Source organism: Mustela lutreola, chromosome 7 (genome assembly GCF_030435805.1).
Source record: "Mustela lutreola isolate mMusLut2 chromosome 7, mMusLut2.pri, whole genome shotgun sequence".
Classification (NCBI taxonomy): Eukaryota; Metazoa; Chordata; class Mammalia; order Carnivora; family Mustelidae; genus Mustela; species Mustela lutreola.
Genome location: NC_081296.1, coordinates 69,125,509 through 69,142,469, shown reverse-complemented (window position 1 = coordinate 69,142,469; position 16,961 = coordinate 69,125,509).

The window sequence follows — 16,961 nt, the reverse complement described above, 5'->3', positions numbered from 1 at the left end:
TTTTCTTGGTGTTGTTGTGTAAAGTAAAGATGGGCTTTGCGGTAAAGTATTGGCATGAACAGGTATCAGAATCATAATCATGATTTTATACTTGAATAATTATTATTCAGAAAGTATCAGGAAACAGATACAATTCCACTGAACTATTTGTAACAAGTGATGAGTGAGGATCCGAAAATTCAGTATTCTGCTTGTCCAGTTTGTCAGTATGATTAAATGATTAGAACATCTCCCTTTATTTCTGATATAATTTGGGGGGGGTGGTAGGTGGTCTGACTGGAAAATCTGAGCCAGAATAGGCAACAGAAGATGCTGACTTCTGCCCTAACTGATTGGCCCCATTTAGCAAAGATAAACTGACTTTTTATTTCTAGTCTTTTTATATTCACTTCATAAACCCTTTGGTTAAGCTCTTAAGCTGCCAGAGGGACTACCCTGTCCTGGCCAGTCAGACCTTCACTGCCAAAGAACCCATTTCATATTGAGTTCCACTCTTGAGATTGATTCAGACCCCTGCACTAGAGATAAATATGTGTCTCAGTGCTGTCCCCAGCCCTAGGGATTTCTAATTATATTCAAATATCATAGTGGTTTGCCTTCATCATTGCAAACAATTTAATTATGCTTACAGAGTTTACTTGCAAATGAGCAAAAAGTCACTTTATTTTCATTAGTGTAGAATGTGGAGGAACCAGTTCAACAGGATGGCTCCAAAACTGTCTTTTTCTAATGTTTTTGGTGAGGGGCTGACAGGAATTTTAATGATAGAGTGAAGAAAAGCATATATCTGTATAATTAATTTATTTTGCTGGTGTATGGGCTGTGAGTTCACCCGTTAGTGGTCATTTGTCATTTCATAACAACTATGCATTTGGTTCACTGTGATGATGATCTATATCTAGTGACTGCAACATGTTTATACCACTGATTCAAATGCCATCCATGATGAAGTTATACAAATAATGCATATATTGATATCTTTTATTGCAAAATGTAAATTTAAAACTTGTATAATGTTCTTGTGCTTTTTGAAATAAAATATCTTATATGTGTATATTTACAAAGAAAAAAGGGACTTCTCATGTCTGGGGATTTGGGTTTGAAGTATAAAAATCTATACCTAGAAAAGAGCTCTAATTAAATGTTACCTCTGCCAGCCCAGACAAATTCTTTAAAACACATAGGTATTGGGACGCCTGGGTAGCTCAGTCGGTTAAGCATCTGACTTTGGCTCAGGTCATGATCCCAGGGTCCTGGGATGGAGCCCTGTGTCGGGGTCCTTGCTCAGCGGAGAGTCGCTTCTCCCTCCCCCTCTGCCTGCTGCTCCCCGTTTGTGCTCTCTCTCTCTCTCTGACAAATAAATAAATAAATAAATAAAAATCTTATCAAATAAAAGACACAGGTATTCAGTGTAATGGTCTCTAAACTTTCTGACCATACATTCCATCAGTAAATAATTTTTAAGCATGCACTATACATATATACAGAGAATCTTTTATATTCAGTATGGTACTAATGTATTAAGTACATTATAAATGATTGTCCCAAAATGGAGATTTTTAAAAAGCAGCTAAAAAGTAGAATATTTCTATTTAAATATCTTCCAAGTGAATCTATGCATCTCTTTGGGTATGTACACCCTATTGTGGACTCCACTGCATAAGCAACACTGTCTAGAGAACTCTGCAATGACAGGAATGTTCTTGATTTGCACTCCAGTATGATAGTTGCTGTCCCCATGCAGCTGTTGAACGTTTTGAAATGTGGCTAGTGCAACTGAGGACCTGAATTTTTTATTTTACTTAATTTTAATTTTAGTAGTTTAATACTAATTTTAATTACTAGGCGTGTGTGACTAGTAGCTACTGTATTGGACAGGATAAATCTAATCTAATGGTTCTCAGACTTGACTGTTAGAGTCACTTAAAGAGCATTAACAAAATAAATTTCCAAATTTCACCCTTGATCCTGAATCAGAATCTCCTGAGATTGAGTCTTTACAAAACCATTATTATTTCCTTCTGTTTCTAAACCATTACCCTTAAAATTTAGAGCTTTCTTTGTTTTTACCTCAGTGATTTAGTCTATGTGCCAAAGAGCCTCAGAGAGAAAAGCAGATCAAAGAGGGGGAAAGTGCCAAACTTAGATAGTTGTGATATTTCATTTTGATTTTCTATGTAAACTTTCATTTAAGGAAAGGATACCTAGAGTTAAAACAAAAAGTCATTGATTTTGTTTTAAGATTTTATAATATTCTAGGAGGGTAGTAGCTCTGAAGGCAGTAAAGAAAGTGTTTGGTTATGAAAATACAAGGCATTTGGAATTAGGAAGAAGTTACTTTGATGAAGTCTTCTCTGTACTTAGAGTAGCTGGGCACTACTAGGAGAAACAAATCATACAACCAGGCAAATTTTTACAGTTTGCATTAAAATTTAAAACTGGAGCACCTGGGTGGCTCAGTGATAAGCATTTGACTCTTGATTTCACCTCAAGGTGTGATCTCAGGGTTGTGAAATCAAGCCATACATTGGACTCCACATTGGGGGTGAAGCCTGCTTAAGACTCTCTCTCCCCCTCACCCTCTGCTCCTCCCCACCCCCGTGAGCGAGTGCTCTCTCTCTCTCTCTCTCTTTCTCCCTCGCTCCCTCTTTAAAAACAATTAAAACTTCAGTACAACAAAGAACTTCATTAATAAAAAGATATCCAGAGTTAGGTGGTATGATCATATCAACAATTACAGCTTCTGAATTTTCTCAAAACTTCCAGAAAACTGTATGTACTAACCAGAATAACAAAAGAAAAAACCCAAAGTTTAACAAAACAAAGCAGCAGGAAATCTCCCATGAACTCCCGAGTATGGACAGGTATATTCAAAGCACCAGCAGCAGCAGGGTTGTGCAATGGAAGTGGTAGAAAGTGAAAGGGGCTACCAAGTAAGAGTTGCAGAACTGGGGGTGCCTGGGTGGCTCAGTTGGTTAAGGAAGGGTCTGCCTTTGGCTCAGGTAGTGATCCCAGAGTCCTGGGATTGAGCCCCACGTCAGGATCCTTGTTCAGTGGGGGAGCCTGCTTCTCCCTCTCACCCCTGTTCCTGCTATCATTCTCTCTCAAATTTAAAAAAAAAAAAAAAATATATATATATATATATATATATATATTCATTTTTTTAAGATTTTATTTATTTATTTGACAGAGATGCAGTGAGAGAGGGAACACAAGCAGGGGGAGTGGGAGAGGGAGAAGCAGGCTTCCTGCTGAGCAGGGAGCCGGATGCAGAGCTCAATCCCAGGACCCTCGGATCATGACCTGAGCTGAAGGCAGACACCCAGTGACATCCAGGCATCCCAAATAGAATGTTTAAAAAAGAAAAAGTTGTAGAACTGAGAAACTGCCAACCACCCCCAAGTGGGAAGTAACCAACTCAATAGAAAACCTGGACACTCAGGACTGAGGATTACCAGCTGATCAAGGTCTTCACATGCTGTGAGCATGAGTGAAAAACTGCTCAGTCTTAAGAGAAACAAGGTGCTGGCAGTCTAAGTCCTCTACATTCTTATAAATAACCATTAAATACTGCCTTCATTACAGAAAAAGCCTCACCCATCCCATGGAAAACTACTAAAAACAGAAATCAGATTGAGAATGGCAGTAATACCATTACTGGGTAAGAGAGAAAGTTCAAGTTGTATGCATGAGTGATATATAACCTATTGTTAAATTCAAAATGGTTGAAAGACCTAAATGTGAGACAGAAATCCATTAAAATCCTAGAGGAGAACAAGACAGCAGCCTCTTTGCCATCAGGTGTAGCGACTTCTCACTAGACACCTCACCAGACGTGAGGAAAACAAAGGCAAAAATGTACCAGGACTAGTACATAGCAGATAGAAAACTGCACAGTGAAGGAAACAATCAACAAAACTAAAGGCAGCTTTTGGGATGGGAGAAGATATTTGCAAATGATATATCAGTTGAAGGGCTAGTATCCAAAATCTATAAAGAACTACTCAAATTCAAAACCCCAAACCAAATAATCCAGTAAAGAAATGGGCAGAAGACCAAAAGACACTTTTCCAAAGAAGACATCCAGATGGCTAACAACACATGAAAAGATGCTCAACCTCACTGATCAGGGAAATGGAAATCAAAACCACAATGAGAGACCACCTCACACCAGTCAGAATGGCTAAAATCAACAACACAGGAAGCAATAGATGCTGGCAAGGGTGTGGAGAAAGGGGAACCCTCCTACACTGTTGGTGAGAATGCAAACTGGGGCAGCCACTCTGGAAATTAGTATGAAGGTTCCTCAAAAAGTTAAAAATAGAACTACCCTATGATCCATCAATGGTAGAGAACAAACAGAGTTGGTGGGAGGGAGGTGGGTGAGGGATAAGTAGATGGGTGATGGGTGATGGGTATTAAGGAGGGCACTTGATATGTTGAGCACTGGGTGTTTTATGTAAGTGATAAATCACTAAATTCTACTCTTGAAACCAATATTACTCTATATGTTAACTAGAATGTAAATAAAAATCTAGAGAAAAAAATATTAGCAAAATGCTGCATTTAAAGATGTAAGTACATGAGAGTACTGAGTACTTGACATTAAAAATAGAAGAAGTAAGTCTGAGCTATGAAGCTAAAAACATTTTCTTGACCCATCCCTGTCCATTTGACAAGCACCTCCCCCATCTCATTTAAAAAAGAACATTACTGTGCTGGTTAATTTTACATATTAATTTGGCCTAAGGGATGCCTGGTTAGCTGGTACAACATAATTTCTGGGTGTATCTGTGAGGGTGTTTCTGGAAAGATGAGAATTTGATTCAGTAACTGAGCAGAGAGATCTGTCCTCACCACAAAGAGATCTGTGGGTGGGCTTCATCCAATCCACTGGGGACCCAAATGGAACCAAAATGTAGAGGAAGGATTATTCCCCTCCCTCTCTGAGCGGGGCTATCTTCTCCTACTCTCAGATTTTGGAGCTTCTGGATCTTAGACCTTTGGACTCAAGACTGAATTATACCACCAACTTTCCTGGTTCTTTTGCAGACTGCTGATAGTGGGACTTCTCAGCAACCGTAACCACATGAGGCAATTCCTATAATAAATCTCATGTGGGGCGCCTGGGTGGCTCAGTTGGTTAAGCATCTGCCTTTTGACTCAAGTCATGGTCCTAGAGTCCTGGGATGGAGCCCCACATTGAGCTCCCTGCTCAGTGGAGAGTCTGCTCCCCCCCCCCAACACTCCCTCCTGCTCATGCTCTCACTTCCTTGCTCTCTCTCTCTCCCTCAAATGAATAAATTAAAAATCTTAAAAGATAAAAAAATGAATCTCGTGTGTGTGTGTGTGTGTGTGTGTGTGTGTGTGTGTGTATTCTGTCGATTGTGTTGAGAAAAATGTAATTTTTAAAGGGGCAAAATATTTGGATATTTCTCCAAAGAAGATATGCAAATTTCTAATAAGTACATGTGAAGATGCTCTATGTCATTAGTCATTAGGGAAATGCAATTCAAAACCACAATAAGAAACTCCTTTACACCCACTATGATGGTTATTAATAAGATGCACATGTTGGCAATAGGATGTAGAGAAATTGGAACAAATACAGGCAGATCTCACTTTGTATGGTAATGCAAACTGAAACCATACAGAACATTCTTAATAATATGGGAAAGATTGTGATTGTTCATGGTCTTTACAAATTGCCGTGGAAACAAACTCTAATAAATGTATAGGGAAATGAAAATAGTGAAACTAACATTTATTGAGCACAGTGTAATTTATAACATTAGAAACATTAAAAATTAAAGTGTTCCATTTATTTTAAGAAACTTAGGAAGAAAAACATCAAGAGTGCTTGCTTTCTCTGTGTAATTTATGATACAGAGTGAGTCTCTTTTCTATGCCTTAGCAAATTGTCATTCTTTTAAGTTTGAATCAGCTTCCAGCATTGTATCCTTTGTGTTTCCAGTGTTGTGAAATACTTCCAGGAGTTCCTTTCATGTGAAGTTTTGTGCCAGCATTGTTTTTTCCAGGATGTTAGCCATAACCACTTATTTATTTCAATAAGTGTGTATTCACAAAGTTTCTCTAACTGCGTATCAAGATTTCTCAAGCAGCAGCAGTGTCAACAATCCCACAGTGTATATTTCTTCTAGAATAAGCCCTGTATAACTTCTACAACATTTATAGGTGACCCAAATTTCACTTTTGGCATTATCACTTCAGTGTCTTTGGCACTTTTATCTTTGTTGGCCAATTCCCTCTTTTGGTTATCATTTTTTGTCAAATGTCTCATGGGCTTATCACTGGGAGACAAGGAGACAGCACAACTACGTGCTTTGCTCCCTGTCCCTGAACTCACCAACAGACTTTGAAAGAAGTGACATAACTGACCTCTGATCGTGACAAGCATTATTTAGTGATGTGCAAAGGGAGGGACTAGCTGCAGAGTTCACACTTTATGCAATTACAATTAATGTGCCATCGTAAATGAAATTTGAACCATTGTGGTTGAGGGACTGGTATTTATTTAAAACAAGGTAACTGAAAATTTTGCCTCTAGGAACAACACAAGCTGAGGACGACTTGTAATAGAGCAGCAACTTTTATAAAGTTTTTAAAAAAAAAAATACATAGACGCATTAATAAAGATTCTTTAACAAATATCTCCCAAACCAGGATAAAGTAGGCAAAAGCTTTGTAAGGATATAGTAGACCCAAACAACATAGCGTGTTAGTTGGGTCCTATAGTAAGCAGACAAAGAGTCAGATTTGGGAACATAAAAGGATTGCTGCACTAATCTGTTCAATTACAACTGGGCAAGGGAGTACCAAGAAGGGCCCAAGCAGATCATCTGAATCCCACAAGCAGTCCTCTCTTTGTCTAACACAGCTCTTAACACTCTCCTGCTCATCAAGGCCAATTAGCCTGGCCAAGATGGTGCCTCCTCTTCTTGCTCGCTAGTCCCAGGTTATATGCAACACCCAAGGCCCAAGCTGCGTCCAGAGTTTATAGTCCAGTAAGATATTTCCCAAGCTCTCTGGCAGGAGTGAGCCCCTTTTCGGGATGGGGGCTAAGACCTCTATCTCTGAAGAATTCAGAGTTGCCAGGACAGGAAGCATAAAGTCCTCCAGGGAACTATTGGGGATGATGAGTGGAGCCACTGCTTGGCCCCTGAACCCCAGGCATATACTTCCTTTTGGAAATAAAGCACTATATAAAGGTTTCCAATTCAGTGCAAATACTGCATCCTGGAGGATGGCAACTACCCCCTACCCCCGGCCCCAGAGCATTGTCTCTAAGCTGATACCTGAACTGCAACTTCCACGGGTCATCCCAACATTCTGTCAACCCAGCTGCTCCTGAACGATGCAGTATGCAAAGGCAGCCATTAGATCCCTCTGTCGTGGCCCCACTCCTGCACCTCCTTAGCTGTGATGTGTAAGCTGACTACATGCATGATATGTTGTGTGGAATCCCATGGTAATGGAACGGGTACCCTATGAGCCCTGAAGCAGTGCTACCTGAAGCTCTGTGGGCAGGAAAGGCATACTTAGACCCTGAAGAGATGCCCAATCATGTGAGAATGAAGTGCTGACTCTTCTAGAATAGAATCATCCCAGTGAAATCAACTTGACACCAAGTAGCTGGTTGATCTCCTTGAAGAGCAATGCCCTGTCAATAAAGCAATGGACCCGTTACTGGCAGGATGGACATGGCAGTAACTCTAATGGTCTTGTTAAGTGGAAGTCCATGCTGTTGGTTGGCTCCCTGCTTACCCTTCATCTCTCCATTCCGTGCCCACTGTGTCAACTGCCAGAGGGGCCTAAGGTCTAAGTGGTTTTGATTGCTTCCTTGTTCGTTACCTTTTCTGTAATAGATGCTTTCTGGCGGACATTCACATCTAAAGCAAAAATCTTCCCACTTTGTGCACATACTCCTATGTCCATCCATCGAATCAGTGTGTGCACTTTATGTCTAGCTTCTTTTACCTATGAGATTCACCCATGTTGTTGTATGTACCAGTAGTTCTTTTCTTTTATTGTGTTCTTCATTATAGGAATACAGAAAATGTATCCCCTCTCCTGTTGATAGACATTTGGTTGTTTATAATTTGGGGCTATTATTAATAAAACTGTTAAGAACATTCTTTTTTTTTTTAAAGATTTTATTTATTTATTTGACAGAGAGAGATCAGAAGTAGGCAGAGAGAGAGAGAGGAGGAAGCAGGCTCCCTGCGGAGCCCGATGCGGGACTCGATCCCAGGACCCTGAGATCATGACCTGAGCCGAAGGCAGCGGCTTAACCCACTGAGCCACCCAGGCGCCCTGTTAAGAACATTCTTAAAGGGAAGCCTGGGTGGTACACTCGGTTAAGAAGCCGACTCTTGATTCCAGCTCAGGTCATGATCTCGGGGTCCTGGGATCAAGCCCCCTGTTGGGTTCCATACTCTGCAGGGAATTGGCTTGGGGATTTTCTCTCACAGACTTTGTGAAGCGCAGAACCCGATGTAGGACTCTATCTCACGACCCTGAGATCATGCCCTGAGCTAAAACTTAACTGACTGTACCACCCAGTGTGGTAACCCACAAGTGTTTTGCTTTAGATAATATATATTCATTTCTTTTGGAGATTATATGTACATGTGTATATGACTAGATGTATATGTATGTGTATATAATTAGTGACATATATAATGAGATATGTAATGAAATATATGTGTGCGTGCGTGTGTGGACTGATCCATGTTTATTTAACCTTTGAAGAAATTGTCAAACATTGTCCCAAAGTTCCTTTTGCCCCATATTCTTGTAACACTTGGTATTGTCTGTCTTTTCAATTGTAGACATTCTGGTGGGTGTGTAATGGTAGCTCACTGTCTCATTAATTGTAATCCTTTTTTAAGATGCTTTTGAGAGTTACTATATGAAAGATAAGTATCTTTTTTTTCTCTTACCTTCCAGGATTTATGTCTTATTCCTCCTCTTCTCTCACTGGATGGGCTGGAGTGTAGAGTGTGGTAGCTTAATAGCAAGAGTGGAAAATGATCAAGAAGAGTTTTTTAAGGGACGCCTGGGTGGCTCAGTGGGTTAAAGCCTCTGCCTTCGGCTCAGGTCATGATCTCAGGGTCCTGGGATCGAGTCCCGCATCGGGCTCTCTGCTCAGTGGAGAGCCTGCTTCCCTCTCTCTCTCTGCCTGCCTCTCCATCTACTTGTGATTTCTCTCTGTCAAATAAATAAATAAAATCTTTAAAAAAAAAAAAAAAAAAAAAAAAAGAAGAGTTTTTTAAGAGATGCTGAGGACAATGAGGAACCACTAGTATTTTCTCAGAGATGAATAATGTGGTCAAATTCATGTTTAGCTAAAGCTCTCTGGCTATAATGTGGAAAAAATAAAGACACAAGGGAAGGCCAGTTAAAAGGCTCCTGAACTAATGTAGATGAGAAGAGGGTGACCTAAGCTAGGAAAGTGGCAATTGGAGTGGAGAAGAATTGATTTTTAGAAAATAAAATATGTCTGGCTCCACTTAGTCCACATCAAGTGTGATTTCAGTAAACCAATCAATAAAAATGTGCACATATTTCAAGCCATTCTGAGGACAGACATTTCCTTTAGGGGAAATTCATCTCCAGAAGGTACTAAAAAGAACATCTTAACAAATGTTATCAAACTGTTAACAAAAAGAACTTGAAACAAATGAAACTATTGGGTTCAATGTGAAATATGAAATGAAAATAATGCAATTCAATGAATGCAAGATCAGTTACTAAAACTTTTTTCCTTTTTCTTCTGTTTGTTTGGTTTTTTTTTTTAAGAATTTTTATTTATTTATTTGACACAGAGAGAGCACAAGCAGGCAGAGCAGCAGGTAGAGGGAGTGGGAGCAGCAGTCTTCCCGCTGAGCAGGGAGCCTGCTGCTGGGCTCCATCCCAGGACCCTGGGATCATGACCTGAGCCAAAGACAGTTGCTTAACTGACTGAGCCACCCAGGTGCCCCTAAAACTTCCTTTCTTATAAACAAGCCTCAATCAAGGCAGGTCACAAGTTGTTGATGCCAGCTTCCAGAACTGATTAAATTGTAGTTAAGAGGCCCCTGGGTGGCTCAGTGGGTTAACCCTCTGCCTTCTGCTTGGGTCATGATCCCAGGGTCCTGAGATTGAGCCCCACATCAGGCTCTCTGCTTAGCAGGGAGCCTGCTTCCTTCTCTCTCTCCGCCTGCCTCTTTGCCTACTTGTGATCTCTGCCTGTCAAATAAATAAATAAATTGTAGTCATAGTTGATGTGGCCCTTGGTAAGCAATACAGATGCACTGGAAAGTAAACTACCTCTGGATGATAGTAAAATAGTAAGTTCACACTAACTTAGAAAACAACAACAGAAGACCTCAGTAGGAGAGGTGACAAAAGCAGAACATTTGAATGAATTATGCAAAAAGATGAGAGCAGATGACTTTTGGGGAGAGTAACTCACTGAGCTCACCCAAGGCCTCAACAGCCCAAGGACTGCCTCCTTCTACAATTCCCCGCCTTTTCTGTTGGTCTTCCTTCCTTTTGCCCCAAACCCTACCCTTGTCTCATCGCCTTAGTGGATGCCTCAAGGTTTAGAGCTCTGATTTTATCTCTAGATGAAAAATTTTCAAATTTATGTGTCCATTCCTGACATCAGCCCTGCATTTCCAACTTTTTACCTGGTAGTGCTGCTGGACCTTCGAGCTGAGAGTCTAAAAATCAAACCCATCCTCAGCCCCAAACCAATTCTTCTTCCTGATTTTTCACTTCTGCTAAAAGTACCACTATTGTCCAATTCATGCAGTTTTGACATCTAAATTATCTTTGACTCTTTCTTCCACAGGAAATGGCTTGGCAAACTGGCCAAGTCTCATCAATTGTTTCTTCTGATTATTCTCTGCTCTGTACTCTCACCTCCCCATTTCAGGTCCTTCTTCCATCATTGCCAAAACAGTTGCAAGGACCTCTTGGTTGGTCTTCTTTCTCTAGTTTCTTACTTTCTTGAATTAATTCTGCATATCATCACAAATTTAATCTTCCTAAGCACAGATCTGGTAATATCTCTGGTTGTTACAATGGCTACTCAGTAGTAACCTAAAAATCTTCAGTGGCTCATGAAACTCAAGAGCCTCTAAAACATGGCTCCAGCTTATTTTGGCGGGGGGGGGCTTCTTCCCTTCCTTTGCAACGAGCTATGCTCTGACTTTTAGCCAGTTTGTAAGAAGAACTTTTTTTTAAAAGATTTTATTTATTTATTTGATAGATCACAAGTAGGCAGAGAGGCAGGCAGAAAGACAGAGGAGGAAGCAGGCTCCCTGCTGAGCAGAGAACCCGATGCGGGGCTCCATCCCAGGAGCCTGGGATCAAGACCTGAGCCGAAGGCAGAGGCTTTAACCCACAGGCGCCCCTGTAAGAAGAACTTTAACATGGTGTGCCTGGGTGGCATGTCAGTTCGACATCCAAGTCTTGGTTTCAGCTCAGATCATGATCTCAAGGTCGTGAGATTGAGCCCCACATCAGGCTCTGCGCTCATTTTGGAGTCTGCTTAAGTTTTTCTCTTCCTCTGCCCCTCCTGCTCATGCTCTCTCTCTTTCTCTCAAATAAATAAATAAGTAAATCTTTGAAAAAAGAATAACTTTAAAAGGTAATTAAACTTTCCCATTTCATCTCTACTCCTTAAATATGAGCTATAGTGACTTCCTTCCAAAGAATACAGTATAAAAAGAAGAAAAAAGAATAACTTTACAGTGGAGAAAACTGATAAATCCTAGTTCAGCCAGGTGATCAAGGTCAATATCAGTAGGGATATCGTGCTGCTAGTAGGTATCTTGGATATGATGTGATAAAATGGCAATTTATATGCCTTTCGTCCCCCAAACCTTTAATAACAAGAAAAACAAACCAATTCCAAAAGAGGGGCATCCCTCAAAAACTTGGCCAGTACTCCTCAAAACTGTCAAAACCGTCAAAACCAAGGCTGACACAGCCAAGGAAACCCTAAAGAAATGACATGTAAATGGAATGTGGTACCCTGAATGGGATCCTAGAACAGAAAAAAAAAAAAAAAGGTAAGAACTAAGGAAATCTGAATAAACTATGAATTTCAGTTAACAATAATGAATCAGTATTTCATTAATTGAGCAGAGGTGCCATACAAACATGAGCTGTTAATAATAGGGAAACCTGGATGAGAGGACACATGAAAACTCTCTGTAGTACCTTTGCAATTTTCCTGTAAATCTAAAACTACTCCAAAGAATAGTCTATTTTAGAATCTTATTTCCAAATAAATATTATACAATTGTCAAAAATAATGAGGCAGATTTTTATGCACTAATATTGAAGAAACTCTAAGAAAATTTTTTTTTTTTTTTTTTTTTTTACTCTAAGAAAATATTAATGAAAAAAGAAAGTTGTAGAAGAGGGCATAAAGTGCTGGTTGCTATTTGTCTAAAGAAAAAGAACTGATATCTGTATTTGTTTGCAGATGGGTAAGAAAGCTACACACGATACCAGTAATTGGAGTAAGTACACTGAGTGGCCAGGAATCATGCATGGGAAAGCAGCTCACTCTTCAAATATACTGTTTCAGTACTTTTCCAATGTTGAACCATGTGAATCTATTTTCCATTAAACAAATAAGTACACCAAACAACAAAATCAGGAGGAAAAAGGATGGTCTGCCAAATCCTGCTTCTGATATTTTTAGTCAGAGTGGATGAGCATTTTTTTTTTTTTTTTGGGTCAGGAGAGAATAGGGTGGAGGCAGCTGAAAATAAGCCTTTGTAAGATCCTTCCAAGAGAAGTCTTAAGGCAGGCATAAGCACTGTGAAGCAAGGGACGTGGAAAGCTGAGCCTTCAGCTCAGGCAGGTTAGGTTACCTCAACCAGTGGCCTCTCCTGGATTTTTGTCCCACCATCTTCCTTTTAAATATTAGCTTTTCTCCAGGTTCCAATCTTGCCCTCTTGCCTGCTGGCTCTGTATGCTCTTCCTTGTAGATTTCATCCATGAGAGAAGTTGATTCTAATTAGGGACAAGATCAAATGACAAAAGAAAGAGAGAAGGGGCCCCCGGGTGGCTCAGTTGGTTGGGCCTCTGCCTTCGGCTCAGGTCATAATCCCAGGGTCCTGGGATCGAGCCCTGAGTTGGGCTCCCAGCTCACCTGGGCATCCTGCTTCTCCCTCTCCCTCTGCCTACTGCTCCCACTGCTTGTACTTGCTCTCTGTCAAATATATAAAAATTTTTTAAAAAGACAGAGAGAGAACCTGAAACTGTGGGTTGAACGGCAGCTAATATTATTTGAAGCTCAGTTTTATGGTCTACGAGGGCTTCACACTTGGGGGAGTTGGTGTACAATAGTTTTAAGGTATATTTGTTTGGGGTGCCTGGGTGGCTCAGTTGTTAAGCATCTGCCTTTGACTCAGGTCATGATCCCAAAGTCCCAGGATCCAGCCCCGCATCAGGCTACCTACGCTGCTGGGAAGCCTGCTTCTCCCTCTCCCACTGCCCCCTGCTTGTGTTTCCTCTCACACTGTGTCTGTCAAATAAATAAAACAAAATCTTTAAAAAAATATTTTAAAAATAAATAAATAAAGGTATATTTGTTTAATCCTGGCTTCTTGTAAATTCTTACTTCTTGTGTGTGCATGACTCTGGGCTAGGCCATGTGCAAAGGTTAAGAAGTTTACTCCAGCTGAATGGGACTTTATAATGTGGAAAAGGCCAGTTACTATGCATATATGTATTGTCCATAGTATACAGTATAGACAGTTACTATCCATACTGTTTATTATGGCACTAAATCAAAGCAACCCAGAAGAGTATCAACATGAAGCTGGTTTGAATTTTTCAAGTTTTTGGTTATAATTCTTAGAAGATATGAAACAAACCATAGAGAATTATAGCCAATTCTTGAAGGAATCCTGAACTTTTTTTTTTTTTAATTTATTTGACAGACAAAGATCACAAGTAGGCAGAGAGGCAGGCAGAGAGAGAGAGAGGAAGGAAAGTAGGCTCCTCTGTGGAGCAGGAAGCCCGATGCGGGGCTCGATCCCAGGACCCTGGGATCATGACCTGAGCCGAAAGCAGAGGCTTTAACCCACTGAGCCACCCAGGCGCCCCAGGAATCCTGAACTTCTAAGGTAAAATTAGATGACTGAAGCAGAAAGGACAAAAGCAGGACTATATCAATGAATAATATAATGAATGCAAATTAAAGGTTGTAAGAAAATTTGAGAGTGAAAAGTGTTACTCTTCCCAGGAAGCATTTCTTTCTTTCTTTTTTTTTTTTTTTTTAAAGATTTTTATTTATTTATTTGACAGAGAGAAATCACAAGTAGATGGAGAGGCAGAGAGAGAGAGAAAGGGAAGCAGGCTCCCTGCTGAGCAGAGAGCCCAAAGCGGGGCTCGATCCCAGGACCCTGAGATCATGACCTGAGCCGAAGGCAGTGGCTTAACCCACTGAGCCACCCAGGCGACCCTCAGGAAGCATTTCTTAACTGTCCTTGTGGTAGGCAGAAAAATGTCCCCTTCCCTTCACAGGTTGTTCATGTACTATCCAGGAATGCACAAATATGATACCTTACATGGTAAAAGGGTCTTTGCAGATGTGATTGAAATTGTGGACCTTGAGATGGGGAGATTAGCTTGGATTATCCAGGTGGGCTCAGTCTAATCACATGAGTCCTTAAAAGTGGAAAAGGGAGATAGAAGAGTGGGCCAAAGGGATGTGCCATGAGGACTTTGCCTACTGGTGGCATTGATCTTGAAAATGGATGAAGAGGATCAAGAGCCATGGATTGTGGGCAGCCTTTAGAAGTTGAAAAAAACAAGGGATCTGATCTTCCTCTTGAGCCTCAGAAGAAGGAACTGAGGCCTGATGACACCTTGATTTGAGCCCAGGGAGACCTATTTTGGACTTCTGATCTACAGAACTCTAAAATAATAAATTTATGTTGTTAAGCCACTGTGTTTCTTGTAATTTTTTGTATCAGCATAGAAAACTAACACATTCCCCTCAACCCTGGGTAGAATTGAGCAATTCCTAAGTTCACATCCCCACTAGATCCTATGTAGACATCTACCAGAGGGTCCATTTCCAAAACGGCTCACTAACGTGTTTGTGAAATCTTTTTCCAAACCCCCTATTCTACTTCCAAACTCCCCATTCCAGTCAACTAGAATGAAAGTTTGCAAATTTTTATTTTTTCAGCAATGGATTTCTTAAAAATCTGTGTGAGCAAGTAAAATGAAGCTTCAATTTACTAAAAAAAAAAAAAAAAAAGGGCTTAAGGATGACATCTTTCTGCAGGAGGGTAGGCTAGAGCTCATCCTTAACTGAATCCAGACACCCCCACCCCCAGTTCCTTGCAACTCTGAATTAACCCGAGCAAGCTTATAGACACACAGTGGTGGGATGTGGTGCTGAGACTAGGCAGGGACTCTACCTGAATGCTGTATATAAATACAGGCTGGCCCAGGAACCTACAAGGTCCAGTTTCTGGCTCTATACTGTTGTTATTACTTCCTCTTCTTCTTCTCCTCTTCCTCCTTTCCCTCCGCTCCCCCCCTTCTCCTTTTTAAGACTTTAATTATTTATTTATTTGAGAGTGAGAGAGAGCACAGAGGAAGAGGGAGAGGGAGAAGCACACTCCCTGCTGAGCAGGGAGCCTGAAGTGAGGGCTCCATTCCAGGACACGGGGATCATGACTTGAGGTAAAGGCAGATGCCTAACCAACTGAGCCACTCAGGTGCCCCTGCTGTTACTACTTCCAAAATAAATTTAGTAGGATTTTTCTCTTTTCTCTCTCTTCTGTGACTTCCAAACTGGGGGATTTTTTTCCTCGTTGTTTGTTTTTTAATAATCACCCTTTGTTTGAGCATGTTTCTGGGTAAGAATTAAAGAAAATCAAAAAACAATGTGTCATCATCTTCATACTAAAGATATAGAAAAAGGCAAACCCAGAGGTGTTGATAGCACTTGTTTGGGAGTTAATACAAAGTATGAGGGCCCTTGTATTTTTGTATTATTTTGTATTATATTTAACTTTTTGCATTACATTCATTCATTTAAAAATACTGAGTGTGGGACTCCTGGGTGTCTCAGTCAGTTAAGTGTCCAACTTTTGATTTCGGCTCAGGTCAAGATCTCAGGACTCCAGGATCAAACCCTGTGAAGGGCTCATTGCTTATTCAGTGGGGAGAATCCTGCTTGAGGATTCTCTCTCTCTCCCCTTTGCCCCACGCACTTGCTCTCTCTCAAATAAATAATCTTTTAAAAAATTTTAAAAAATACTGAGCATATTTAATAAATATGGAGTAAAGAATGTATGGAAAATATGCAGTATAAGAAATGACTCCTCTATACTTATAGAAAAAAATAGGATACATGTACAAAAACTACAATTCAAAATGGTCTATATAGGAACTACGTCTAATATATATTTTTAAAGATTTTATTTATTTATTTGACAGACAGAGATCACAGTTAGGAAGAGAGGCAGGCAGAGAGAAGGGGAAGCAGGCTCCCGGCGGAGCAGAGAGTCCGATGTGGGGCTAGATCCCAGGACTCTGGGATTGTGACCTGAGCCGAAGACAGAGGCTTCAACCCACTGAGCCACCCAGGCACCCCATTATTTTTTTAATTCTCCATAAGAGATCATACAATAGTATCCTTTTTATAGATAGCCAATAAATTTTTGGAAATTTTATTTGACATCTCCAAATATATTTTATTTTGCAGAACATACAATGTCCAAATATCACTACCAGAAAAATATTTTTTTAAAGATTTTATTTATTTATTTGAAAGAAAGAGAGATCACAAGTAGGCAGAGAGGCAGGCAGAGAGGGTGGGGGAAACTAGGCTCCCTGCTGAGCAGAGAGCCAAATGTGGGCCTGATCCCAGAACCCTGGGATCATGACCTGAGCTGAAGGCAGAGGCTTTA